This window comes from Lynx rufus, unplaced genomic scaffold, assembly GCF_022079265.1.
Source record: "Lynx rufus isolate CCGP_SWC_20201006 ecotype Redwood Valley unplaced genomic scaffold, mLynRuf1.p SCAF_5, whole genome shotgun sequence".
NCBI classification, from domain to species: domain Eukaryota; kingdom Metazoa; phylum Chordata; class Mammalia; order Carnivora; family Felidae; genus Lynx; species Lynx rufus.
In genome coordinates, this window is record NW_025814867.1 from 68,903,015 (window position 1) to 68,930,735 (window position 27,721).

Below are 27,721 nucleotides of genomic sequence, written 5' to 3' on the forward strand. Positions count from 1 at the left end.
GAGAGAGAGAGAATCTTAAGCAGGTTTCATGCTCAGTGCAGAGCCCAACACAAGATTCTATCATATGACCTTGGGATCTTGACCTGAGCCAAAATCAAGAGTTGGGTGCTCAACCTACTGAGCCACCCAGGCTCCCCTCCTCCAGTGTCTTTCTAAAACACTCTACAAACAAAGTTTAATGCCATGATTGCTAGCAAAGGAGTGATATTTAGTTAAGCTCTGGTTTTGCACAGCAGGCAATGACTTGGAGCTGAGGTACAACTGTCTATAACTTGCTAAGTAATGTGCACTGATATAAGTCAAAATTAACCTTTTAAGAAAAATTGCTAAGAAAAGTACAGCTTGTCTGAGGAAATAGTATGTTTTTTTCTCTTTGATGGTAAGAAGTATATTACTCACCTTGCTCCCTTCCAATTTGGCACCTATAAAAAATCATGTTTTCATTCTTTTTTTTCAACGTTTATTTATTTTTGGGACAGAGAGAGACAGAGCATGAACGGGGGAGGGGCAGAGAGAGAGGGAGACACAGAATCGGAAACAGGCTCCAGGCTCTGAGCCATCAGCCCAGAGCCTGATGCGGGGCTCGAACTCACGGATCGCGAGATCGTGACCTGGCTGAAGTCGGACGCTTAACCGACTGCGCCACCCAGGCGCCCCAATCATGTTTTCATTCTTAAGGTGTGCATATTTATGTCATTCCCCTTACTATTATCCTCATTTATTAGGTCACTGTTCTTTGCTCTGAGATGTATTTACAACTGTTTTATAATACGCATTTTTGAAGGTGGTATCAACAGCTTCTAATAAGTAAGAGTTAGTCTCTGATTTCCAGAAGTGTATTGTCTGACTGAGGCCGTAAGACAAACTCCCTTAAAACAATTAGGAAAAAAAAAAGTACAGAATCTTATTAAGTGATAAATTTTACAGGACAAAAATCGATGCTCTGGGAGTTCCTTGAAGGGAAAATATCCAAATTGTAACAGTCAGTAAAAGCTTCCTGAAGACTTAAAGTGACCTTTAAAACAAGAAAACAATTTGTTTCCTCCAAGTAGAAGCAGAAGAGAAGCAGAGAGAATACGTTGCTTCATCCTCAGGGAGTTCCCAGGCCTGGGGAAGGTCAAAGTTTGATAAACTAGAATCCACTGTTGGCCACAATCTGGCCCCACCTGACCCTCACACATCAATCATCTTTGACCCCTGTTTGACAAAAGTTCTTTACTTCTTTTGCTTTGGCGTATCTATTCTATTGCCCCCAAAACATCTATTCATATTTCTTTTTTGTGTGTGAGAGAGAGACAGAACAAGAGAGAATGAGAGTGAGCATGAGAGGGACAAAAGAGAGGGAGAAAGAGAATCCCAAGCAGTCTCTGTGCTGTCAGCACACACCCCACGACTGTGAGATCATCACCTGAGCAGAAATCAAGAGTCAGACGCTCAACAGACTGAGCCACCCGGGTGCCCCTCTTATTCATATTTCTATTAGACATTCTCATCTCTCCTCCTTGGAAGTCACCTTGCTCCCTCCTCTTCATCTGTCTGAGTCTTGCCCATCACTCAAGACCAAGTATTCTGGCTTACAGGGAGTTTTTATCTTTTCTGAATTTCTATAGTACTTAATTCTGTATCACTTGAAGGTCATAATATTGCGTGGCAAAGTGGAATAGTGAAAAGCACATGGGCCTATTGTCAGAAAACTTGGTTTTAAGTTCCTGGCTCTCTAAAACCCTTGCTGTATTCTCTACCCTTTCTCAGCCTGTGTTTTTGCAAACTTAGGGCTGGTGATACAGGCTTCATTGAGCTGTTATAAGGGCTGAATGGTATTATAGCTGTATATGTACCCTGAAATTTTTGCTGAATAAAACATGAGCTATGGTTTTGTGTGTGTGTGTGTGTGTGTGTGTGTGTGTGTGTGTGTGGTGTGTTTCCCCCCTACCTCAGATATAAATTTACAGATGAAAGAATGTCTAATAATTGTTTGCATTCCCCTTAGACCTACAACAGTGCTCAGGCACTAAAGAAACTCTAAATAAATGTTTTAAAAGAAACCAGTTTCCATAAAAATAAAATAAAATAAAATGATACATCTGCACTGATTTGCTTGTTTGTATGCATTAGATGCATCTAAGTTACAAAATTAGTCACTGCAGAAATTACTGGTGAAAAACAATTTGAACTGGTAATAACCGTCTTTGCTGTATCAAACCCTGGGCTTATAAAAGCAGTCTGGAACTCATGAGCTGTCATAGCAATAACGCTCACTTGATACATTTTACAGATAGCAATTGCTGGTAAGTGTTCTTGCAATGAAGTACTCAAATAACTGGTATGACTAGGAATGTCAGTCACAGATCAGTCAAGTGGGAAATCTTAGGAAATCAATTTCACCAGCCGTTGTGGAATTCCTAATATTTTTTTTTCTTTCAAAATATAAGTCATGTCCAGGAAAGTCCAAACAAACTGTATTGACAGTGCAGTTCGGAGGCAGGGTGGAAAGGGGCAGAGCTAAAAGGAGTTGGTTCTGTGTCATAACATAAACAGAGCACACTTTGGAGCCAGTCACATCAAGGGGCAAATCCCAGCTCCATCATTTACTACCATCTAGGCATCAGGCCTTCTTTGAGTCTCGATAGTTTTGTATATAAAATGACAATAATGCAGTTGTCCTGAAAATTAGAAATAAGATTCTAAAGGACCTAGCACAGGGCCCTGTGTGAAACCTGGGTGATAAGCACCGTGTAACTCAACAAGATGAGATAATATTTTAAGGCTTGTGCAAACCTGTTCCAGGACGTTTCCAACATTCAGGTCCAGCAAGTTGGCCACCTCAACACATACTCATGGCCCACACCATCCCAAGTGTCTTGCCCAGGGTCATAGACTCAGTTAATAGTTCACTTGGGCCCAGACTTGCCATGTTCAAGACAAACTCTGTGACAGCTGTATTTACCAACATATTCTCCCCGACCCCCTTACCCCCATGAACAACTCCTTGGGAAAATCATTTTGTACCCATGGAGTAAATAGCAGTCCACCTGATACCATCTAATGAATTCACTTGTGATTAGTAAGGACCTCTGCTTTAAACGGAAAGGATGATCCCTCCGTTGTGATTAGTAAGGACCTCTGCTTTAAACGGAAAGGATGATCCCTCCGTTGTCCTCACTGGGACACTACAGGAAAGGCTGTGACCGAATTTGATGAGATCTGACATTGCATCTCTTGAAGAACTTAACTTCTGTGAGATTCCTGTAATATGCTTGGGAAGGTTAAATAAAATGAGATCTATGAAGCACTCAGCATAGCGTCAAGCATACAGTGACCAATAGCAGCAGCAACAACAGTGTTATTATGACAAATCCTTCCTTTAAGGACAGCTCCAAGAACCCCCAGAAACATCAACCTTAGAAGCTGCTATAAAGGCTTATGCATTCTTTGTAAATTAGATCACTTTTCAAATGTTAAAGTGAAAGAGGGAAACAAGTAGGAAACAGCTGTGGGAAGGTAACAGTGTGACCTTTTACTGTGGGTGGCTGTTTAAGGGAGCTGAGTTCTACCCCTGGCTGTGCTGCTGCTTTGTGGTTGAGGCAGCACCTTGGGCAAATCAATTCATGTCACTGTGACTCAGTTTCTCTGGGTAGGCTAAGGCTGTTGGAATGGAAGTGTTTGGGTTGCTTTCAGCTCTACTACACTATGATTCTTATTTTAAATTTTTTAAGTTTACTTATTTATTGGGGGGGGGAGACAGAAAGAGAGGGAGACGGAGAATCCCAAGCAGGCTCTGCACTGTCAGTGCAAAGCTCCACTCGGGGCTCGAACTCACGACCATGAGACCATGACCTGAGCTGAAATCAAAAGTCAGGCGCTTAACCAACTGAGCCACTCAGGTACCCCTACTACACTATGATTCTTAAACATGGAATCTGTTCTGGTGGTGGTAGAAGAAAGCTCTGTGGTAAGAGAGAACAGGAGCAAATTTAGTGATAGAAGATCTTGGAGTTGAGATTAAAAATGAAAATGCTTTAAGAGAGTAACCACGCAATATATTTGCTTAGAGCTATGACTTTTTAAATGTCTGCCACTGACTGCATGACATATTTGCTTGAACACAGCTCCTAGAGTAAGTTGACAAGAATTTGATTTTCTCTGTTGCCTGACACTCTAAATTCTTATTTCCTAGGTTACCAAAGAGCTCTCTCCAGCCAATGTCACTCAGTAAGTTTTGACTGTGCAGGCTTAATGGGATGGCAATTTTGTGCAATGCTATTTACTCTCTATCCCTTCAAATTAGATATTCTTCCATTCCTGAAAATAAAATATCCACAGAGCTACTAGACAAGTCTTCAACTTAGTAACCTCTCAAAAAATATAGCCCTTCTATTTCCGTCTGCTGAGAACATGAGGTTTTTTTTTTTCTCTTATTTTGGAGCAATGTGTGCAAGGGGGCAGGGAGAAATGTGCTAGATGGAATGGGTTGGAATCTTAAGCTAGAGTAGAGGCAGGTTTCCTCAGGGGAGCCTCTAAAAAGAAAGAAATACAGTATGTGAAGAAAGCAAAATCTTTCATCTCAGAGCAGGTCAAAGGAAGCAGACACTGAAGTGTGTATGTGAGAACAACAATGAACATAGAAAAACGTCCACTCCTCTCTAGCTCTTTCTCCAGCACAAGGAATACCCTCCAAAATCTTCTCAAGATTCTCGTTTCTCTTGCAAGCCCCACATGGGTCTTGCTAGATGAAATGCAATTGCTAGGAGGGCATATTTATTCGCCACTCTTCTGGTTTCACTTCCCTCGAAACCCCAGGCCTCTTGCTCTGCCTTTCACTCATTTCCAAAGAGGAGGAGCATGTGACCTGTTGGGTGAAGTCGAGAGAGGAACACCGCATGCCTCACTCAGCCTCTTGCACCTGCTGCCCTCTGGGAAGCAGCTTCCTGCACAGGAAGAACATCTGCTTCTGCTGAAGGGCCCCTGCCCTGAGGGGAGGCTGTCTCACTTCGTGTCCCAGCATTAGGAAGCCTGCACGCAGGCACAATTAGAAGTGCAATTGATGTGAGTCCTTTTTGATCTCTCATCTTCCCTACTCTTTTACCTTACTTCACCATTTTGTTCAGAAAGCAGGTGGGAGGAGAAAGTTATTGCGGCTTCTCCCCAATCATAATTACATGACTATATGTTCTAGGGGGAAATCTGCTATAACTTCTTCAGCCATTTCCTTCATTTCTGTTGGTTCCTTCCCCTTCCAGTACCTCTTTTTTTCTTGACGTCATGTGCCTGCTGACTCATGGATTGATTATCAAGTGAGCCATCTGTGTGAGCCATTAATTAATAAAACAGAATAGTCTAGACCAAGAAAAGATTAGCTTCATATTTAATGTGTTTCAGCCATCAGTTTAACTAGAATATTAACTGCTTAGAATTGAATCCTGTTGTAGTGGAAATGTGGGCTGGAAATAACTCTGTGTCTATCTAAATGGGCTGTCTAAATCATGGAATTAAACTAGAAGGAAGCATATATGGTCTGAATCCTCTCTTTTTTGCATCTCAAGTACAGTGACAGGCATAGTATAGGGTTAAAAGTAGCATGGTTTACTATCTAGGTTTTGTCACTGATCCATCTGTAAAATTTTCCATCTGTCACTGATCTGTAATAAACACTTCTGAACCTTGGTGTTTTGTTTTGTTTTTTTTCTATAAAATGGGGACAGTAAAATCTGCCTTGCAAAATTCTAGAAAGATTAAATTAGATAATTCATGGGAAAATATTTATATTGTATAAAATATATATGTATGTGTGAATTGCTAATCCCATAGACTGAGAAACTGAAAAGAAAACATTACATGTCCAAGACCACATAACTATTTGGTGCCCTGTCAAGAGTAGAGCCCTTCTTCTTGTTGTCCAACTTCTATTAGAGTTTCTCAAAGTGAGGTCCAGGGACTACTTTAAAAGAAACACATATTTTTGAAACCACCCAAGCTGTAAATCAGAATATCTATAGGAAAACCCTTGAATTTTTATTTTAACAATGAACACAAAGTTTGGGAGCCACTGTATCTGGTCCACATTTTTTAAAACTTATACAATGTTGCATTCCCATCAATTGTAGATGTGACTCCCCAACCCCTTTACTTGAAACCATCTTAAAAGAATCAGTTCAGTCAAAATATTTATACTTCACTCTATTTTAAACCAATTGGGTCACTCTAAGTTGGAAGTACATCTCTGCGCAGTTTAAAAAATAGCCTTCAAATTCTGATAGCCAAACATCTCCAGCTCAAATTTTCCACTCTCCTAATGACTAATTCTAATATTTATTTTCTCTTTCGTTAAGGTCAGTTTGCAACTCTCAACCCTTGGGCAGTGATAGGCCTAGATAAAAATCATTCAACCATAGTGTGACCTATAATAAGTTTAGCAGGTGAAACCCAATTATGAAAAACTTCATGATACTGACAAACAGCTATATTCTAATACAATTGGGTTATAATGGACACAGTGCCAGAAATTAGGTCCAGCTTTGTGGAACTTGGAAAGCAAAATGGTTTGACTTCCAGAATCTTTGAAGTGAATTAGAAACTGCTTTGAATACAATACAGATACAAAGACTGCATTATGTAGGCTGGGAGCTGCAGAGCTTCTGTTTTTTTCTGCAGGGTGGTCTTCCTGTAAGTGCTGACCATGCATGGATTAGGACTGTGAGTGAGCTGGAGAGCCTTTAGATTGTGAGCAGAGGGGTAGCATGACATGGCCTTCATTTTCACGGCATCTCTCTGGCTGTCATGTTGGGGCTGAGGTAGGAACAGGGAGACAAGTTAGAAGGCTATGGCCACAATCTACTGAAAGACAGTGGGTAGCAGCAAGGGAGAAGATGAGAAGCAATTAGCCTCTGGGTATATCTGAAAGGTAGAGCTGACAAGATTTGACCCTCAGAGTTAATTTAACTGAGCATTGTCCATATGAAAATGGCTCTGCTCTATAAAACACTTTTCAATGACGTATTTTTCAAGGAAATAACCTTAATCTTAAAGAAAAATGGACACCAGAACAAAACTAAACAATTATAAATACACAAAGTATAACATATAACATACATATATGTATCATATATGATACATAGTATAACATATGTATCATATGAAACATAAAATAACATAAGAAAAAAACATACATAAATACAAAAAATAAATATAATCTATTCACACATGCAACAAAATATATAGCCTGCATATGTTTCGGTGCAAGCATTTTATAAGCTAGGTAGGTATATTCTCAAATATACTCAACCAAATTCAGTTTTGCTTTGTTTAAAACATGGTATTTTGAAAAGCTCCACAATATAGCTGTTAACAATAGCTATATTGTTATTGCCACGTTCCCTTTTTTCATCTATGAATTTTATTTTAATATCCAGTTTGAATTTTTCTCCCTTAAACCAGCTGTTCACTCATAGTATAGCAGAGTTTCCTCCCTTTCTATTCTTCTTCTGTAGGCTCAGCTTATTATCTTGCCCTTCCATTGTCCTCCAAGTTCTTAGTTTTTGAAACTGATCTTCCACTCACACACATTTCCCCCGGGAAACTTCTGTTCCACCTTTCACATTGCTGACTAGTTTTCTTCATCTTCTCTCTTTGTTTCCTTGAGCTTGCTTCCTATTGGTGGACCAATCAGGGAGGACTATTTCCCTTCACCCAGGAGGCTTATAAAACCATCTCTGCAAACTAACTAGAGGTTCTGTGATTGAAGTCAAGATATCAGTTGAAGCTATAAATAAAATGTAGCACTCAAAGCTGAAGCAGTGTTTTTTTTTTCTTTAAGTTATTCAGCAGGACACCATCATTTCATCTCTTCTACACATCTTTTTATTACATTGCATTTTAATGTTCAATATGACACCCCAAATGAAATGCTGAAGCCCCCTGTGGACACTTTATTGTGTATTCCATCTCTTTTCTGCTTGGAATCAGGATATTAGTTTATGAAATGATTTTCTCAAATGAAATTAGAGAGTAAAGCAGTGTGATTCAGGCATTCACAATTGTATATCAGCCTCCTATTGTGGAAGGATTAAATGTGATTTCAAACAATAGAAGGCAATCCTAGGAAAAAAAAAATTATGCAGGTGAATGTGTTGATTATGATGTCACAAGTGGGCTTTGGGTTAATATCCTTCAGCAAAGATCTACTGATAACAGCTTTATTAGAGTCATGATCATTCTAGGATGATCAACTTTGATCACTTGGCTATCCAAAGTTTGCTTTACCTTTGAGGCTCCTCCATGTATATTTTCATGTCAAATCTCTTTTCTTGTTTTAGTGGGATAAATTTGCTTTATGATTGTCAATAGATTACAATACGCTTGGTTATTACCATTTTGTGTTAATCATACAAGTCTTGAATTCTCAGTCAGTATTGTTTCATAATTACACTTGTCATGAAAACACAGCCTAATTACTATCCTCACAATATTTTCAAAGCACAGAGATTTAATCAGCCTGTATGTAAATAATTCTTTTCTATTGTGGTTTATGACTGCATCATCTTCATTTATAAAAATGTGTACATTATGCCCACCATGTTGTCAAATACCTGGACAGAAAATAAAATCTCTATTAAATGCCTAGGTAGAAAAAATTTGATCATATTTTCTAAAGAATGTTTCTGTTTCCATCCTATCTACCATCATATTTGTTGGCCATTAGAAGTAGTCAAATTCCTCTCTCTATCTTCCATTCATCTCCTTTCAAGTATGAATCACAATTTATAATAATTATTACCCTACAAACATAATTACTATGAAGTAGTTACTGTTATTACTCCCATTTTACATATGAGATAACTTAACCTATGTCATAACACTTAAAAGTGGTAGAGCTGTTAATTGAAAACAGAAATCTGATTTGCTGCTTTGTCCCCTATGTGACATCAGTACCATCCCACCACCCCATTGCTGCCAAGGAAGAGGATTGGCTCTGATTTGAGAAGCAGTGCTTTAGCTATGTTTTTAGGAGTGCCATTTTGGAAAAAGGTAAATATCATCAAGCACATGGATCTGAATACTCATCTTTCCATTCAGAGTGGTTACTTTCGGTCCAGCTCAGAATTCCTGCATCCTTGCCCATACACTATCATATTAATAGCACCCAATACAACAATGAGTTCTAACAGTACTAACAATGACTAAACAAATTTGAAAATGTAGGCAGTTACATAGAAAACATCTCCCAAAAAGGGCAAAGTAAAAACATTCAAATTATCAAGACAAAATGAATTGGTACCTAACTTCCACAGAAAAATTCTAAACCTCATTTTGCTTTTATTGAGCTCTTGTGGACTCAAGGACACAATCTATATCTATATTGTGAAAAAAAAACAATCATTCTTTTATCCAATAGATATTAGATGAAACTCACTAGGCACCAATTGTATGTACAAACTAGTACAGACCATGAGTGACTGTACTACAGTGTACCTGGTTAAAAAAACAAAATTGTATTCCCAACCCCAGAAAGTACAGACAAGCTAAATATTTAACATGATATTTCCATTTGAAAAAATTTTTTTTATTAGTTTTCTTTATTTTTGAGAGTCAGAGAGAGACAGAGTGCATGTGGGGGAGGGGCAGAGAGAGGGAAACACAGAATCAGAAGCAGGCTCCAGGCTCTAGGCTATGAGCCCAATTCGGGGCCTGAACTCACCAACCACAAGATCATGACCTGAGCCGAAGTCGGATGCTCAACCAACTGAGCCACCCAAGGGCCCCTAACATGATATTTTTATATTTTAAATTTGTATTAGGAATTTTACATTCATACACATGCAACAAACAATGATAATAGGACCCCTTCTTAGATCACAGATAATTTGTTTTAATCCCTCATCTCCCCCTCCCCTAGGGCTTTGAGGCCATGGAGACATAATTACAAGCAACACAATCTCTGCTGTCAAGTTCAACATCTGGAGGGGACTACCTCCCTGGCTGGCAGGAATTTCACAGGACCCTTTCTACGTGTATGCACACCTTCTTATTCACTGCCTTCAACGTGTGTCCTCTGACTGACCCAGTTCTAACTGCCCCTTCATAATTCTGGTAGGTCATCTTTGTTCTTATTCTCATCCATCCCAGCTTGATCGAGGACTGCTCCCAGGTTGTGGGCATGGACCTGCCCAGCACCTGTACTCCTGTGAGCCCCATCTGACCCACCGTGGGCTCCCAGGCTCTGCTCCCGGGCATGCTTCCTGCTGGGCAGGCACCTGGCTCACCATTTGCTTGGCTTCTCTTGCAGCCTGGCTGCTCTCCTCATACCCACCTCACCTCCCTTTCCCACCTCCCTGGGCTATAAGAGCAAGCACATAAATCAGTCAGTATTTACTTGTTGACATCCAAGAACATTTCACACAAAAACATTCCATTTTCTAAGCCAGGAAATAAAGTGAAATCAAAGACATGCTTACAGGGTAATACATTCTTAAAGTCTTTACTAGCTGAAGTTTAGAGGTTTAGTAAGAGTTAGGTTTGTTCTTTTATCTTTATTTGAGATATTAAAGAACTAAATGAATAACATGCTATTCAGATCACCACAGGCAATGGAAAAGGACACGGTGTAAAACCCAGTTTGTAAATCTCCAAACAGTCAATTAGCATACCAATATGAGCAATGAGTAGACCTTACAGCCTTTCCCAAGCAAACACGGTAATTAAAAACAAATTACTATGTAGCCTGGATGTGGTGCTTTACAATATACCCCACCTGCCAACCAGCAGCTAGATTCATTCCAAGACTGTCTGGCCAATTAGCTGCTTCCCATTGGGTGACTCAGGCTTCCTGTGTGAACACCATTTGCAAGAATCCACATCAGATCGGGCCTTTTGTTCTCAGAAGGCAGATTTTGCCGGAGACTCAAGAGTGGGTCTCTTTCTGGATAAATTCTGCCTCAGCCAGAGAGTGTATTCTTTGTACTTCACTTCACAAGAGGTTGGAGATATTCCAGTTCCAACACCAGAATAGAATCCCCAGGTTCTAACAAGAAAAGAATACTATCACATATTTTTCCTACAGGTAATTGTAATTAGTAAAAGAAAAATCAAACATTGGATTTTGACAACTTCATCAAAGGCTCTTGGCAAAAAAATTCAAGTAAAATGTCTAATTTTTTCTATTAAATAAAAATAAATCCAGGAAACCAGGTCAAGTGAGATGTACCGGCTTATTTTTGTGACTTATTTTGCACATGTGTGTCGAGATACAGATGATTAGAATTAAAAGAAAAAAAAAAACCCAGAGCTTAAATCTTACAGCTGAAAAAATGGAGACCCAAGGTCATATAAAGGGGGAAAAGCAAGCAAGGCCTAGCACCCTCCACTTCACTATACTCTGAGTGAATTTATATTTATGTATATACTCACAATATATGTATATATTTCATGTGCATAAACTAAATAGTTCTTCACATGCATTTTTATGTGAAGGTGAAGGTGTGATCCTCACCTTCCGTATTCAGGAGGGTCCAGTAGCAAAAGACTTTGCTGACAGAATCACTCTTACTTTATGTCGTAGGAGAAATGAGATCCCGACTATGCAAATAGAGAATTTTTTTTTCGTTTTTGGAAATCTGGAACATTTCATCATCCACTCAATGAACATTTATTTAACCCCACCATGTGCCAGGCATAGAGACAGTGAAACTCACAGCAGGAACCATAAATAGGGTTCAATTCTTGAAATAAAACCAATCAGCAGCAGCTCACTTCTAGTGCTGTGTTAAGAAAGATGCTAAGGAGCTATCTGAATTCTGGACAAAAGAGGGATTATGTATGATTTTCACTGACCATAATAAGTGTAAGGATGGTAGCAAGTGTTTTATTTAAATGATGCTCCTATTGTAGGACTCTTCTTTCAGCTCCAGTATTCCCTATAGGTTCTATCTCCCCTATTTCTGTTTAAATGTTTGCCTGAAGTTGTAAAAAAAGAATAGTTGCTTGTGGATATTTGCTTCTCTCCTTATTCTAACATGAAAAAACAAAAAAAGGGGGGGGGGAAGAATCCAAAGAGTTAGGATTGGGGTGACAGAAATGCAGGGCAATTAAAAACAACCAGTGTGTTCACTAGGGAGGGATTTCCTGAATCTGAGCTTCACAGCTGCAGCAATAGACCATGTTAAAAATTACTGCTTTGCTTTAGCGACTGGGACAAAACACGAGAAGTATTTTGGAAAGGTTCTTTATTATAAAACTTTGTTTTTCTCTTATGACTTATAATAGTGATTTATTGAGAAAATTCACTCTTTCCTCAATGATAAATGCAGTCCAATCTTCAAGTTAAAACACTTTCTGAGTAACTTTATCAAATCAATGAGTCTTTCTTCATCAAAATGAAATCACAGATATACATTAAGTATGTGTTTAAGCTGGAAAGGAAAGAAAATCGAAATAGTTCTATTATTTCCCTGTTGAAAAGCCTTTTTGTAATCAGTACAAGTCTTTCAGTGGTGGTTTCTTTAATCATTTGGTTGGTATAAAACCATAAGTGACATGCCCTCAAAATCATGAAGAGAAGCCAGGAAGTCAATATTAAGTTCACTGTAAGAATATGATGAATTTGCACTATTGTCTGGTCTCATTATATTCTTTGTCACAAAAATGAGTTATCACAGAATTATAATGTCTAGTATGTTCTTCTTTATAATACATTCTTATTCACATGACAAGAATTACGACAAGAGGAGAAAATGGACAAAATTAATCCACCCTCATGACAGAAAATACTGCATCAAATTAACTTGTGACAGGCTAGTATTTTTGTGAAGGCATTTATTGATGGCATCTGTCTTATCAGTCTACCTACATCAGTTCTTTATGTGCCTCATCAAAGATCTATCACGAGTAGAACCCTGGAAAAAAACATCTTCTGAAAATAGTTTAGATGTAAAGGAAAGAAACAAGGGTCATTTTGTACATGATCTTTGGAGGAAATCTCTAACTAAATCAATAACTTGGATTTTACAGCCCTCCTCTTAAACAAACTCCATCCTATTTTATCCCCTTTTTTGAGAACTTCCTACCACTGGGTTTGGCAGTAGAAATTTACTTGCAGACTATATTTTAGGATTAAAAAAAGAGAGATAGTAACATTTCAAACACTAAATTAATTCACACTTTAAGGTATATTTGCTTTCTACTTTGGATCTAGGTAGTAGTCAATATAAAAAATTCTTACAATAATATATTGCAAATCGTTTAGCCAACACAAATTAGCTAAATATGAAAATATAATGTAGTTATTCTAAGCAAGAGGGAAATGATGTCGAGGATGAACAACCATAAATGACTATAATTCATATGTAGATAACTCTGACAAAGGTAGGCTGGAATAAACGATGTAGAGATTTTTTAAAAGAAAAACGTGCGAAGCAGTGTGATGAAGCAGAGAGGTCCCCAGCCTCGGCCAAATAGTTATCTTCAAAAAATTAGGTCTTGGGAAGTATTTTCTCTGGGAATTTACCAAAATCCAGGGTATGGCCCACAGTACTGTAAATTCTGAAACTTACGCATGCTTACTGTACAAGAAAGTTCTCTGATACGCGTCCTACCGAAAGACAAGTATTTTTTTGTTTATTTTGCTTAAAATGACTACTTTAATGATTGAATTCATTTTCAATGACCCATAATAGTTATGGGTTTTTTTTTAATGTACCCAGAAAACTACATGGAAAAATGTTCTTCTTGTCATTAAACAAAAACAAAAATAAAACTATCACTTCAGGGGCACCTGGGTGGCTCAGTTGGTTGAGCATCCGACTTTGGCTCAGGTCATGATCTCGCAGTCCGTGAGTTCGAGCCCCCTCGTTGGGCTCTGTGCTGACAGCTCAGAGCCTGGAGCCTGTTTCGGATTCTGTGTCTCCCTCTCTCTCTGACCCTCCCCCGTTCATGCTCTGTCTCTCTCTGTCTCAAAAATAAATAAATGTTAAAAAAAAAACAAACCTATCACTTCATTTCTGTGTAACGGAGGTAAGGAAATATGACAAAATATGACAACTTCCACACCATGCCTCCGTTAACTCTCATTTGGATATGGATGTAAGCTAGATGATAAATGAGAAAAGACATACACGGAGCTAATCAGATCCCCAGTGATTATTCAACTGCACACATAGCAGAACACAACAAGTTCCTCAAGCAGGGTTCTCATTGATGCCTAAAATATCTTTGCTGGTCCTCCACAGTCAGAAAATGTGATTTAGCATGGTATTGTATTTTATGCCAGATCATATGCCCATTTAATTTTCTTCCAAGGTAAACACAAGTAGCATTTAGCTCAAGTGCCATTTCTGTAGGAAGGTATGAAATTTATACAAGTAAACGCCAAACTTGAAAGTACCACAAGTTGCAAGTCAATCTTGGTTTGAAGAGTTATTCTAATGTCGTTAAAACACACAAATAAGACATCTACTCTTCCAGGTAGGTTAACCAATGGGTATTTGCCATTGTAATTACCTATTTCTTATGGGAAACACACACTAATTACCTGACCTAAATTTAGAATGAAAGTATGGGGGCTAGAATCATTATTCTGAAGACTCTTGTCTGTGCTTAAATGAAAAACAGTAATGAACTAGTCAAACCAAATTGAATTCAAGTGCTTTGGGAATTGCTTAATATTTTTAACCAGTAGAACAATGTATCTTCTAAAGAAACTGTCATATGCATTATAAACAATTAAATTGTGGAGACTGACTTATTATAGATGTATATGCTCTGTTAAAATAATTTAGGATTACCTTTCACATTAAAACAAAAGAACAACACCTTGTAAATATGTGATTCACTTGTCCAAAACATTGTCTTCAGTGTATTATGAGAAATATAGCAATATTTCATCACCAAAAATAATAAAGCAGGCCACAGTAGTTATTTCAAATATAATGAATGTAACAAAGCTCATTTCATCAATTTTACACTGAGAAAAATTAATTTCAAGTTAGAAAATTAGGTGAATTCAATTGAAAACACACACACACACGCAATCTCATAAGCCTACCATGGTGAAATACTATGTCTAAGAGGAAAAAGAAGTGATCTAATTAAATCCTTGAACTTTAAATCTTTTATAATCATACAAATGTTGACCTCCATCATTCTTACCTCAGCACCTCTGTGTAAGGAAATAATATAGGATGTCACCAGTACTTACTACACTTCTAAACTTTTCTATTTTAATAATCCTTTATATATCTTGAAATATTCTGGGCTATTCTGCCATTGGCAATTACTTTTTAATAGAGTATAAGTAAATGATTTTCATGATGCTGTTGTCTTTAAAATTACCCAGTCTCATATTTTTCACTGAGGATAGTGGGGCATATCCTATTCATTCTGGGATAACACATGTCGGCTATTGACTGTTCCTTCTCCCACCCTCACTTGCAGCCCTGCAGACATCTCTTTAAATTTATCCTGAACCCAATTCCATGCTTTGAGCTGCGGGAATTTGGCTGATTTCTTCTTTATGCATCTCTACACCATAGAGTCTCCTTCATACAACTCGAGTTGTGCTGGGACTCTCTAGATGAAGAATCAAGATTCTTTACTAGTTTCCACATAAATTCACTTTTCTTACATATTCAGGACTTGTTAGCTTGACTGGGTTTGAGGGAGGTCATGGTCTCTGCTCTCTCCAGGCTGTACCCAGTCTCTCTCATCATCTCTAATCTCCCCCTCCCCCTCAGGAATAACAAGCAAAAGCTCCCTCTTACCCAGAAGTATAGCTCCACCCAGATCTCAGCCCCTTCCTTCTCAGATCTCAGCTTCTATTCTGAGCAATGATCAAATCATGTTACCAAAAACCTTTACGTTCTCCCCTCTTAAGACAAATCCTGATTAACTTAATCTCATTCCATTTCTATAACCCATGACTCCATGCACACAAATTATTTTTCGTAAATGTTTATGAACACACACTTCATTTACCACTTAGGGGGCTCACACAAAACTAATGAGGTTGGAGTGGAAGAGTCCTGATATCAATCTCCTATTACACTTGCTGTGAAACCTAGGAAAATTACAAAGCTCTCAGACTCTTACTTTCTTCTTCTAGAAAATGTGAACAATACAATGTGGTTGCTTAAATCAGAAATCAGTTATGACAAAGTGAGAGTATGAGACAGAAATAACATTTCGCATAAAGCAGTAATTCTGTCCACTACTTCACTCTTTGAAGTCATGCCCACCGGCAAGGGTAAGAAACCTGTGCTAAATCCATTGATGATCCTGTTGGTTAAAATTATGAAAAGAATGGGTAAATTATTTTAAAGGTCTCCTGGCCTTTGACAAGTGCAACATTGTTCAGGTGGCTAGCAAGCTCATGCAAAGACATCTTAAACATTCCAAGAAAAACACTAAGGAATTAATAGTCACTGAGAAACACTGACTGAAGGAAAGTTGTAAGAACCGACAAAAATCTTCTCTAGATAATGATGACAGCCAGGGAGAGCCTAGTCTGCTAGGTGAAATCTTTCTTTTTCATTTGTTGAAGTATCTCCAGGAGGGAAACATTGAATGGTTTGATTTCTGAATGGGATCTCTACTGAATTATATACAAACTATATTACATTACTATATGCATCATATAGATTTGCATTACTGGAGGATTCATTGTAGAATTTGTTTAACTATACTGAGTCTATTTACATAACATCTTATTAATATACAAATTTTCAGGAGTACATCTAAAGACTTGTAGAGCTAGAAAAATCCATAAGATCTTCTAGTCTCATTTCTTCATTTACAACTAAGGAAATAGCTATATAAAATAGTTGTACTATACTGCCTGTCCGAATAATAATTCAAGACTCTTGATTGCTAGACTAGAAGATTTGTGTTTTTTTTTTCATCTCTTCCATCAGTGATTCTCAACATAAGCTGCACATTAGGATCAACCAGGGAGCATTTTAAAAACAGCCATGCCCATGTGTGACCCTAGAGATTCTAATTGAATTGGTTTAGGGTGGGATCTGTCATCTACATTTGTTTTAAAGCTTCCCAAGTGATTCTAAGATGTAGCCAGAGTTGAGAACCCACTATCTTCTTTTGTGTGTGATGCTGGGCTATTTACCCTTAACTCCACATAACTGATGGCAGAAGGCAGGGTGCAAGGAATACACATGGTGATGAAGTTTACACCACTGCCCCCTGGAGGGCATCCTCAAAGTCTGACCCCTAATTCTCTAGTTCTTAGATCATGCTCTTAATGAGCTTGGTCAAAATGTGTAGTCCTGAAACTAATACAACATTGTATGTTAACTATAGTGGAATTAAAAGTTTTTTTTTAAAAAAGTGCAATCACTGAAATCAAATACTCAAGTTCTTCTCTTAATTCAGAGAACAATATTAAGCTAATGAAATAGCATGTCCCCGGTGTAAAGATTTTCCCCTATAATTATTTCTAAATCTTTGACAGATGTTAGAGATTATGCTAAAATCTAACGCAAGATGGTATCTGATTTGTTTCCTTTAAGTTTAGGATAGCAATATTTTATTATTTTGCCTATTGCCCAGTAAGCATCCTGAATGTCAGATGTATTGCCATCTAAACAAAGTAAGAACAACTAGCCAAATTCCTTAATCTGTATCCCACTTGATTTCAGTTTCCAAATCCAGAAATTTTACATTTGTTTTGTCTAAAACAATCTTGAAAACAGTAGATAATAAAAGAAATATTCACTGGATTGGATTTTATTTTTCTCTTCTAGTTTTCTAATAATCTGTTGTTTAAGACATTTCCTTTTTTCCCTAAAAAATAAAAGTCTAAAAAAAACATATTTCCTTTTTTTCTATTCACAATTTTTTTCAGCTTTGTCTCACTCACTAAAGATTCTAGTTTAAGATTCAAAGAATAAGCCTAAGTCACTAGATAAACAGAAAATCATGCAAAATCTCTGAAGTTAAGACTAAAAACTGGTTTGGTGAACAAAAAGCAGAAATTCAGTATAGTATGTGGAGGGAGAAAGAGCATATGAATGCTAAGAAATAAGGCCAAAAGGCAACCAGCTGACCATCAGCCTATTGTCAAGACTGAATGACTTCCTATATCCCCTGGGTCTTCACTCTTATCTGATTAGATCTTCCTGTGCTAAAGCAGTGCCCTGATCATCTTCACAACCACTGACTATGGCTATAAATTTCCTGATCCACACCAGCTGCCAAATTACAATTCCTAATATACTACTTGGCACTTCTTGTTCAAAAAATTATACAAACTTTCCTTAGCTAGATGAGTTTTAAAGTTCTACAGTCTAGTCCCAATTTACTTTCCATCCCTTCATTGTCACTGGTGAGGAAAATGAGGCCAAGGTCACAGAGTAGTAAGTAGCAGTAAGTAAATGCTCTGTCTGGGATTTTAACTTAAATCAGTTTAAAGTATATCCCTCTCACACATCTAGGAAGCATTATTAAAGGGTTAATATTGTGGTTATAGTGGTATTTTGAGCTGGACTTGGAAGTCAGTAGGGGTGAGAAAAGGGAGTAAAAAATGAGCTAAAAAGGGCATGTTGGGGGGCACCTAAGTGGCTCAGTCAGTTAAGCATCTGAACCTTGATTTTGGCTCAGGTCATGATCTCATGGTTCATGGGATGGAGCCCCATATCAGGCTCTGTACTGACACCATGGAGCCTGCTTGGGATTCTCTCTCTCCCTCCCTCTCTGCCTTTCTCTCTCTCTCAAAATAAATAAATATGAATTTAATTAAAAGGGGGACATTTACCACCTAGTAACCCTGGTATTTTGGAAAATATGTCCCTGCCCCACCTCCAACAGTCCTATAATTGCTATGAAGATAGCATATTATCAGACATGACCCTGCCTTCTTGGCTACAGCTGAATGATCTAGAGATGGGTGGACCCATGTTAGACAAACCAGAGTCCTTCCAAGGTGGGTGGTTGTTGGCCATATTTCCCACAGTGGAGAATACATCTAGGCAGTAATTAAGAATGACACCACAATGGCAGAGAGATTTCTAAAGGCAATTAAGTCCAGGGATTCATTTGTTAATGCAGCCTAACTGCTTTGTGATGCTTCCTCCTGTAACATTATAGCTCTATAAAACAGTCCAGTATATTTTGAATAAATCTCATCTTTTCCTTAAACTGAGTCTATCTGAGATGTTGTCACCAGAAATCCAAATAATCCTAATTCATACATACACTTTCAGGGATGAGTTGTTGCAAGTGACAGACCTGAGTCTGGTCAAGTGGGAGAAGAGTGAAAATTCCAAGATCCTGAGCAGAGCAGATGGCAGTCCTTGCTCCATAACAGCAAAACAGTTGGTTAAACTATCACTGCTTGTCTTTTGAGTGCAGATTAAATGCTCTCAAATCTAGAGCAACTGAGGACAAGAGATCAAAATTTAAGGAAACTAGAGAATGTTGGCTAACTCTTATAACGTAAGTACAGTATTAATGGGGAAAAATGCTGCAAGCTGGTCCCCTTGAAAGCAGTAGAGAACAAATGGAAGAATATAAATTTGTTATGGAAAATGCTTTCTATCTAGATATTTGAAACCAGATATTGAGACCAATGAAGATCAGACAGTCAAATGTTTTTGTGAATAAGAGAAGAAAACACATTATCATACTCCAAAAGAGGAGGCCAATTAATAAACTGTAAATACTAGAAACAGGAGTGGAAAAAGATGAGAAGAGTCAAGGACTCTGTGAAACCTGATCATCCTAGTGTCTCCATGTGCATTATACTTTCTAACTCCTGTCAGTCAAGGAAAATAATGCTTCTAATTGGAAAGCAGTTTTTGAGCAGCAGTAAACTTTCTAGTGGACTTTATTTTTTTTTTTAAATTTTTTTTTTTTTTTTTTTTTCAACGTTTATTTATTTTTGCGACAGAGAGAGACAGAGCATGAACGGGGGAGGGGCAGAGAGAGAGGGAGACACAGAATGGGAAACAGGCTCCAGGCTCTGAGCCATCAGCCCAGAGCCTGACGCGGGGCTCGAACTCCCGGACCGCGAGATCGTGACCTGGCTGAAGTCGGACGCTTAACCGACTGCGCCACCCAGGCGCCCCTCTAGTGGACTTTAAACCTGTACAGCCTCCTCCCTTTTGGGTCCATTCATGTTTTATTAGGTTGTTAGCTGCAGAGAAAGAACTCCCAGGCAGAATGTTTAAGAAGCAGAAGCCCAGGGTCCAAATACAAAGAGCATGGGCTTGACTCTCGAAGGTAGATGAGATTTCAGCAGACAGAGAAAGAAGCAAAGAGAAAGACAATCAAGTCAAAGAGCAGGATGGAAAACTCCACTTTTTGTAACAGGAAAGGTGTAGTCTAGTGAGACTGAGCGAGGTGCACATGTGTAAAAGAACATAGGGAATTAAAGTTGTCGGCAACATCTGCACCACACAGTACTTTCCAGAGGCCACTCAGAAGCCTATTTCATTATTTCTGACTTCTTAGCTTCCCTTCTTATAAGCGAAGTTAACGGAACACTGTCTGCTGGACAAGTAGAGTGTTACTTTAAGTCCTCTTAGTTCTAAAGTAGCACATCACCTGGCTTCCTTTAAAATAAATCTCCAAATTCTTAATAGTAAAATATACTTCCTATAAAAGAGCTTGAGCTTTTTCTGATTATAATATAAATAAACATAAAAATGTAATTGTCTCTATCTCCGCTTCTACTACCCACTTCTCCCAACACCAACAAACACAAATGTACCGTGTTGAGATTACTCAATAAGACATGGCGTCTTAAGTAGAAAAATATTTTGAAATGAATATCGTTGAACTTGCTCGAGAAACGAGTGTCAACTACTGCATATATGCATATAACTGCACTGTTTCAACCTGGTAGCCGGTAAGCATATACAAGTCTTTAAATTTAAATTGAAAATGAGTTTCACAGGCACTCTGACCACATGTCAAGTGCCTAACTGCAACACGTGTTTAGTGGTTACTGCATCAGACAGCACAGTAAAGAATATTTCCATCACCAAAAAGGTTCTGTTGAACAGCACTGGTTTACATATCAATTATTTGGAATGATCTAACTGTAAGGCTCAGTAAAGTGGCTTTAAATCTTGTGTAACAAGCAGTTAGACTCCCCGTTTATGAGGGGGGCAGGAAAAAAGGTTTGTAAAGGGGAATTAAGCTTTGGGGGAAAATTATAAAAGAACAGAAAGATGGACATTAAAAGTAACTAAACAAGGTCAAGACGAGCTTGATGCTGGTTTGGTAATATTTCAGTGGTATTTTTAACCCCCCTATGGGTCTTTTCCCAGCTAGAGTCTTTTCAGATCCGGCCATTATTCTGAAACCTCCTTTAGAATCCCTTTCTTATGTTTTCTAGTCACTGAAAAGGAATAAAAGCAACAGGATAGTGTGTCCAATAATCACAAGATTTGAACTGAGAGTCAGAGCCAACAACAAACAATCATTTCCTCTTTTCAATATCTAAACAAAACAAAACCCAACATGACAACAAAAGCCCACGAGCATCCACGTGTGGGGTGGCAGAGGGGAGGGGATGAGGCACCCTCCTGCAAGCAGGTGTTTAGAACAAGTGCACGCATGAGCACCTCCACATACAAATTGCGAGCTTCATCTCTGCCGTTAAAATAGTCATTCCTCCATGAACAGGAAACTTCCTCAGATTTTCTGGGAGATTTTGAACGTATATCAGAGATAGAAACTGAAAACACCCGAGTAGACAATATTTGATTCCCCTCTTTATTTCCTTCCCAACTATTGTACAACTCATACTTCTCGACCTGTTGTAACTGGGACCTGAACATTACAATGAGTCAAAATCTTCCTTTTCAACGTATTTAGAGATTTGAAATAAAAGGCAAAATCAAACAACTTCCCAGAGACATAGTGTCTACCTACACATCCACAACCACTGCTCGCCCCAAAAGCCGGGCCTTTAGTTTTGCTTAACCTCGACTTTTTAATGTGACAGTGCAACCAAGAGATTGCAACATCGCCATGTACTTGATTAAAGATGCAGCCCCTTTATAGCACATTTCCAGTAAGATAAAATATTCAGTAGCATGATTTCTAGACAATAAATTTTCCACAGTATGACTTATAGCTGGCTCATCAGCCACAAAAGCTGAATAATAATCAAAGTTAACCTCCATATTTCTAAAAGGAAGACACTGGTGTTTCCGATCTTAATTCTTGCCTGACATTGGTTAAAGAGGTGCTAATATCCCACATTTTACAGTGCCATCAATATTGCAAATAAATGCACAACACAATGAAAATATTTATGTGTGGTACTATCCAGAAAGATATAGTTAGGAAAAATATGGTAAAGTAGAAGTAACCTTGACAAATTAGGCCTCATTGAAATACTTCCCAGGCCTTGCCCAGAAACATAAATAATTCACAGAGCCCAGCACCAAATACAGATGAAGAGCATTTGTTATTAATCCATCCCTCTTTTATTTTGGCCAGAGCATTATTCTTTCATAATGAAACTCATTGTGAACCACTTTCTGTGCTCCCTTGTATCATAACCTGCAAGTTATGAAATGTCAAATTCATCTTTATGCAACTAGTTATGCCCAAATATGGGGTGTTTGTTTGTGTGTATGTGTGTTTGTAAGCAGTCACAGGACTCTTGCAACACTAAATCATCATCAGATCATATATGATAAATTAATGTTTGGAAAGTTAATGTCACCTAGGAACTCAATATAGACTGACCAATCCATCAGTAAAACATGTGGCTATATGACAGATGTCCTTTACCTGAGAGTGGGAATTATTTAACCAGCAAAAATTTAAATTCAATTTTGAAAGTTAAAGACACACAGTTTATTCTTCAAGAAAGTTAGTGAGAAAATGTATGGATAGAACAGGAATTGGTGAACTTGGACCTTGTCCTAAAGCCCTCTCATTAAAAACCAGAACACTTTATTCAGCTGAGTCCACTTTAAAAAAGAAGGAAACGAATTGTTTGACCTGGCTGACATCTGAAAAGGCAGTTGATCTGTTCTGTTTTAAATAGTAGCTCATGTTCCAATCTCTTTAATTTGTAACTATTATTTGGTACAACTGAATTTTTCTTATCCTTTAATCTGAGGGATATATATATATATATATATATATATATATATATATATATAACATTGAAGATATTCAGTGAAATGAGAAAAAAAGCATAGATTATAAAGAATGGGGGGGATGATGGGATGAAAGAGAGATAATATGTAAAAATAGAAGAAAAGATGACAGGGAGACAAAGTTGGAAAATCACATGATAGAGTATATGAACTCATCCGTACAATAATCTATGGGGGAAACAAAAGAGATATCATTAACCTTTTCAGACTCTGCATGAGATACTGGAATGGAGTGAAACTTACACCTGAGTTTGAATCCCAACTTTGCCCATTATTAGCACAGTGTCCTCGCCAGGTTATGGAACCTCACTGAGAATGATTTCTCCCAATTGTTAGACAGATAAAATAATTTTGTTAAGGGTGCCTTGAGGATTGAATGAAACAACCTATGTAGAGTGTCTGGCACATGGTAGAAACTTCATTAATGTTAGTTTCCATCCCTACTTAATTGAAGACACTTGTCCTTTGGTGCTGGGTAAGCATCTCTCTGGGCTCTATTCCTAGGAATGGAATCACTAAGTTATTGTGTGTGTGTGTGTGTGTGTGTGTGTGTGTGTGTGTGTCCCCTCCTTGTGCACGGGCCATGCTAGTCTTCTCTGTATTGTTCCAATTTTAGTATATGTGCTGCTGAATCGAGCACTCCGTATGTGTGCTTTTATTACTTAATCCGGTTAAGTGCCGCCAGTTTTCTCTCTGAGCTGGTTCTCGCCAGACTTCACACCCACAAACAGTGCACGATCATCCCTGGTCCCCACATCCTGCAGACTGCTGTGCTTGACTTACCTCATTTAATCTGCATGACAACTCCAATTTAAAAAAATAGTGTTCTTCTCTCCAGCTTGCGGATAAGAAAATTAGGACATGGAGAACTAAATAACCTGCCCAATTTCACAGCTGACAGTGGTACAGACAGGGTCAAACCCAGGTGGTCTGTTTCCAAACTTTCTTTTTGTTGTTATATTCAATGTGAAACCTTTGCCCTCCTTGGCCCTGGGCAAGAAAGGTAGCCCAAACGAGTGTTCTGATTCACAGTCTCTATTCCAAATCTGTCTATTTTACACTTTGTTAACAGAAACTAGTACACTAGATGTGCAGGAGACTACCTAAGAAAATTTGAGACAAAACTCAATAGCACACTCTTTGAGCACCCCATTTTGGCCAGATGCTTTCTAGATGGAACACTGCACAGACATTCAGTTGAATAAAAGTTTTCGTCTTGAAGGAACAAAACATATGTTCCTAGAAATCAGGAACGTATATAAGCAAATATTTAGTCATTCCCTTTTACCCCCAAAATGCTGCCAGCACTTTCTCTGGTGATTCTATAGATGGAACCTGGTTCTTTAAGCTATTAAACAAAAGAGAGTTGCCATTTGGGGAGATTCCAAAAAGTGGCAGGGAGGGGGCGGTAAGGGGAATAGTCCCCCCACTTGCCATCCCACTATTCTCCCTGTGCAGGCAATAAGAGGGTGTATTGTCTGTAGAATATTTAAAAACAGTAATCAAATCAATTTAAAGAAGTCTGCTTTTTAAATTATCACCATGCAGTGGCAATTCTAAACAATGTCAGTGATAAAATATTCAGTTTCCACCCATTGGGGTAAACCTACCTTTATGACACTTATTCTAAGAAACTGCTATATTTCAAAAGCAAAAGCTAAAATTTGACCTTGGAGAACCTGTTAGATCCTTGTTTACCACCTTAATGTAGTTTTATTCGTTAGTAACACAAGCAGTGGCCCATTGTTCTAGGGCAATCCCTCACTTGAGAAAGAAATGTTAACGCATTCCATCTCATAATGTAAAAACCCACTTCACTGGGAGAAGTATACAATTCTATAGAGGTTATTCTGCCAACTGGTTTTTTTTTTTTTTTTTTTGCTACCTTTGTTTGAGATGGGATACAGAAAGAAAAGAGAAAGAAGGTTCCCCAGTACACGATGAATAAGCTGTTGGCAGGCCCAGGTAAAAGGCTGGTTTTAGAAAGGGGCATAGAAAACAGACTCCAAGAACCATGGTGTCAGATATCTGTATTTAGAGTTTCCTACTCCATACTACAGGAAAGCTTTGTCAAAACACTGCAGTCTGATGTTATTTGCACTTTGAGGAATCACAGGAAGGATCCATGTCCACACAGAGGATAAGAGGAATACACAAATACCTTCAGGAACATGGGGTAGCATTTATGAGATGATAAAAGGATACCAGCAGAGAAATCCAGAGAAATTCGGAGGACAGTGTGTCTAGGAACAAGAAGAATGAATGTGGGAAATGCATAAGCCTGAAAATCACAACTGTATTCCTAGAGGCACCATGACCATGAAGGGTTGAGTGGATCCTTGAAGAGTTCACATCTCTCTAAAAGTTCAGCCAATACCCACCACTAGCCAGTTGTTTTCCTGTGTATAAAAGCGTCTAGATCTACTACTATGCTAAGGGAATTCCAAACTTTGAATTTAAATAGGAAATCTCATTTCTTAAAGGCTGGAAAATAATGGAAAAATAGTATCCTCCCTTACTGTAACTGCTGATACTCATGACTTAGAAATTTTCATAATTTCCCAAGGCTCACATGAGGGGGATTTGAAAGGCACGTGACGAGAACATGGACTCTTATTGTATGATAGAGAAAGGGATGACCCATTAAAAGCAGAGCTTGAATGTGTTTCTTTTATAACTATGATACAAGGCAGATCACGCTACGTATGTATAACTATGATACAAGGCAGATCATGCTACTATAAGGATATCGTAACAGGTTATTATAGAAGATTCCACAGAAAAAGGGAACTTGAACTGGTCATTACTAATAGGTAAATTATCAACAGGGAGAGTGGATGGGGAGAAGCACAAAAAGAAGGAAAGGAAATATAGAATAAAAAAATGCATTAAGAGATGCAGTTAGAGATTTTAAACAACATAATGTGTTTGGAGAATTACAGTGGTACAGATTCACTGGATAGGAAAGCATAAGAAGGAGGGGGACATAATGCTAGGAAGGTAAGTACAGTCACACCATAGAACCTTGGAGGACAAGTTGAGTGATTTGCACAATGTCTGGTGTGCATGTGGAACCCTTAAAGAATTTTAACGGTCAGTTACTATAAATTTGTTCATTCATTATGCAACTAGATTTCCAAAAACGTTATCAATAATGGAAAATCCATAGAATAATTTTCCAAACCATGCCATAGTACTAGCATCTTCTGTTAAACTTTAAGCAACAAAAGAAAGTTGTGATTAACTAAAATCACCATACCTGCTGCAATGAATGATGATCATGGTTCCAGCAAATACAGCAAATACACAAGATAATGTGAATATACTTTTGCTAAAGCAAAGGATAAAAACCGACATTCAAATTTAAGGGGGGAAACAGTGTTGCCCTATGGCTACTGGGCATATTTTGTCACAAACACAAAACATTTATGGACCCCAAATGCTTAGCATTGTTTTTCAGAGTCCCCAACGTCCAATGTTTTTCCTGCAGTGCAACATATGTAAGCTGCTTAAATCAGCTTCTGACATCGTTGCAACTTCAAACTGGAGGCTATGTGAGGCTTAGCAGATGGCAAAACCCATCCAGTTCTCTAAGTGTGTGTTCAGCATAAGGTGCTCGTATGTTCTCTTGGACCCAGCTAGGCAGAAATCTTCCCTTGGAGAAAAAAATACACGGTGTTCAGTTTTATAGTGAAGAGTCAGAACTCCAGCCACTTGAGCTGTATCTTGCTTTTTTTTTTTTTTCTTTCACAAAGGTTAAGAGTGTAGTCACACTGGCTTACCTGCCTCTTAACCAGGCTTACGAAAACGGAAAGATGATTAATTGCCTCGTGACTGTGGTTAAATTTAAATCTGGATAATTCAAGATTCTCTAATCATTCCAGAAATTTAAAATTTCCTTCCTTAAAACTCAAGTCTTCATTTTTAGAATCCTCCTCATGAAGTCCAGACTCAGAAAAAAAAAAAATCAACTGTAAAGACAGATTCAATAATAAGAAGGTACCGATACCTTCCAGATAAAAAAAGAAAAACAAGCAAACAGAACAAAACCATGAAAAAGCCAAGCATCTCAATTTACTGTAAAACAATCCTAAAGTCCCCAATCTGGCATTTGGTGCTTTCCACAGTCTGACCCCATCTTGTCTTTCCAGACCCGTTACTGTATGCATCTACAACCATTCAAACTGGACTGGTCCCTATTTTCTCACATCCCATGTTGCCTTCACCTTGGTCCCTTTGCATAAGCCGGTTGCTTTTCCAGAAAGGACTTTTCTCCCCGCCAACTCCAACCTGTCCTTGTGAGTCTGGCAAGGTTAGAAAATAGAGTCCACAATGGAGGTGAACTGGGGGAAGGGGGAAGGGAGTTGTCAGAAGGGAAATGGAGATTGAAGCCAGAGGCAAAAGGCCATGAATCTTTTACTGGGGAACTTGAACTTCGTCCTGTAGGCCACTGTTTCATAAACTGTCAATAGGCCATTTGCAACTGAACCATCTGGGGGCCTTTTTAAAAAAACATATTCTCAGCTCCAAACATCCTAATTACATCCAGAGGTAAACATACCGCTGGGTATGAGGCCCAGGACTGGATTTTCAATAAG

At 38.3% G+C, this 27,721-nt stretch overlaps 1 long non-coding RNA gene and 1 other non-coding gene across 2 annotated transcripts in view; both read right to left on the reverse strand.

Moving 5' to 3' along the window:
• The window catches only part of LOC124526593 (uncharacterized), a 310,386-nt gene that overhangs the window by 122,453 nt on the left and 160,212 nt on the right, over window positions 1-27,721 (reverse strand). The window lies entirely within an intron of this gene.
• LOC124527375 (U6 spliceosomal RNA) lies at window positions 23,656-23,763 on the reverse strand. The gene has a single exon (XR_006965838.1). It is a non-coding gene; the product is annotated as a U6 spliceosomal RNA (small nuclear RNA).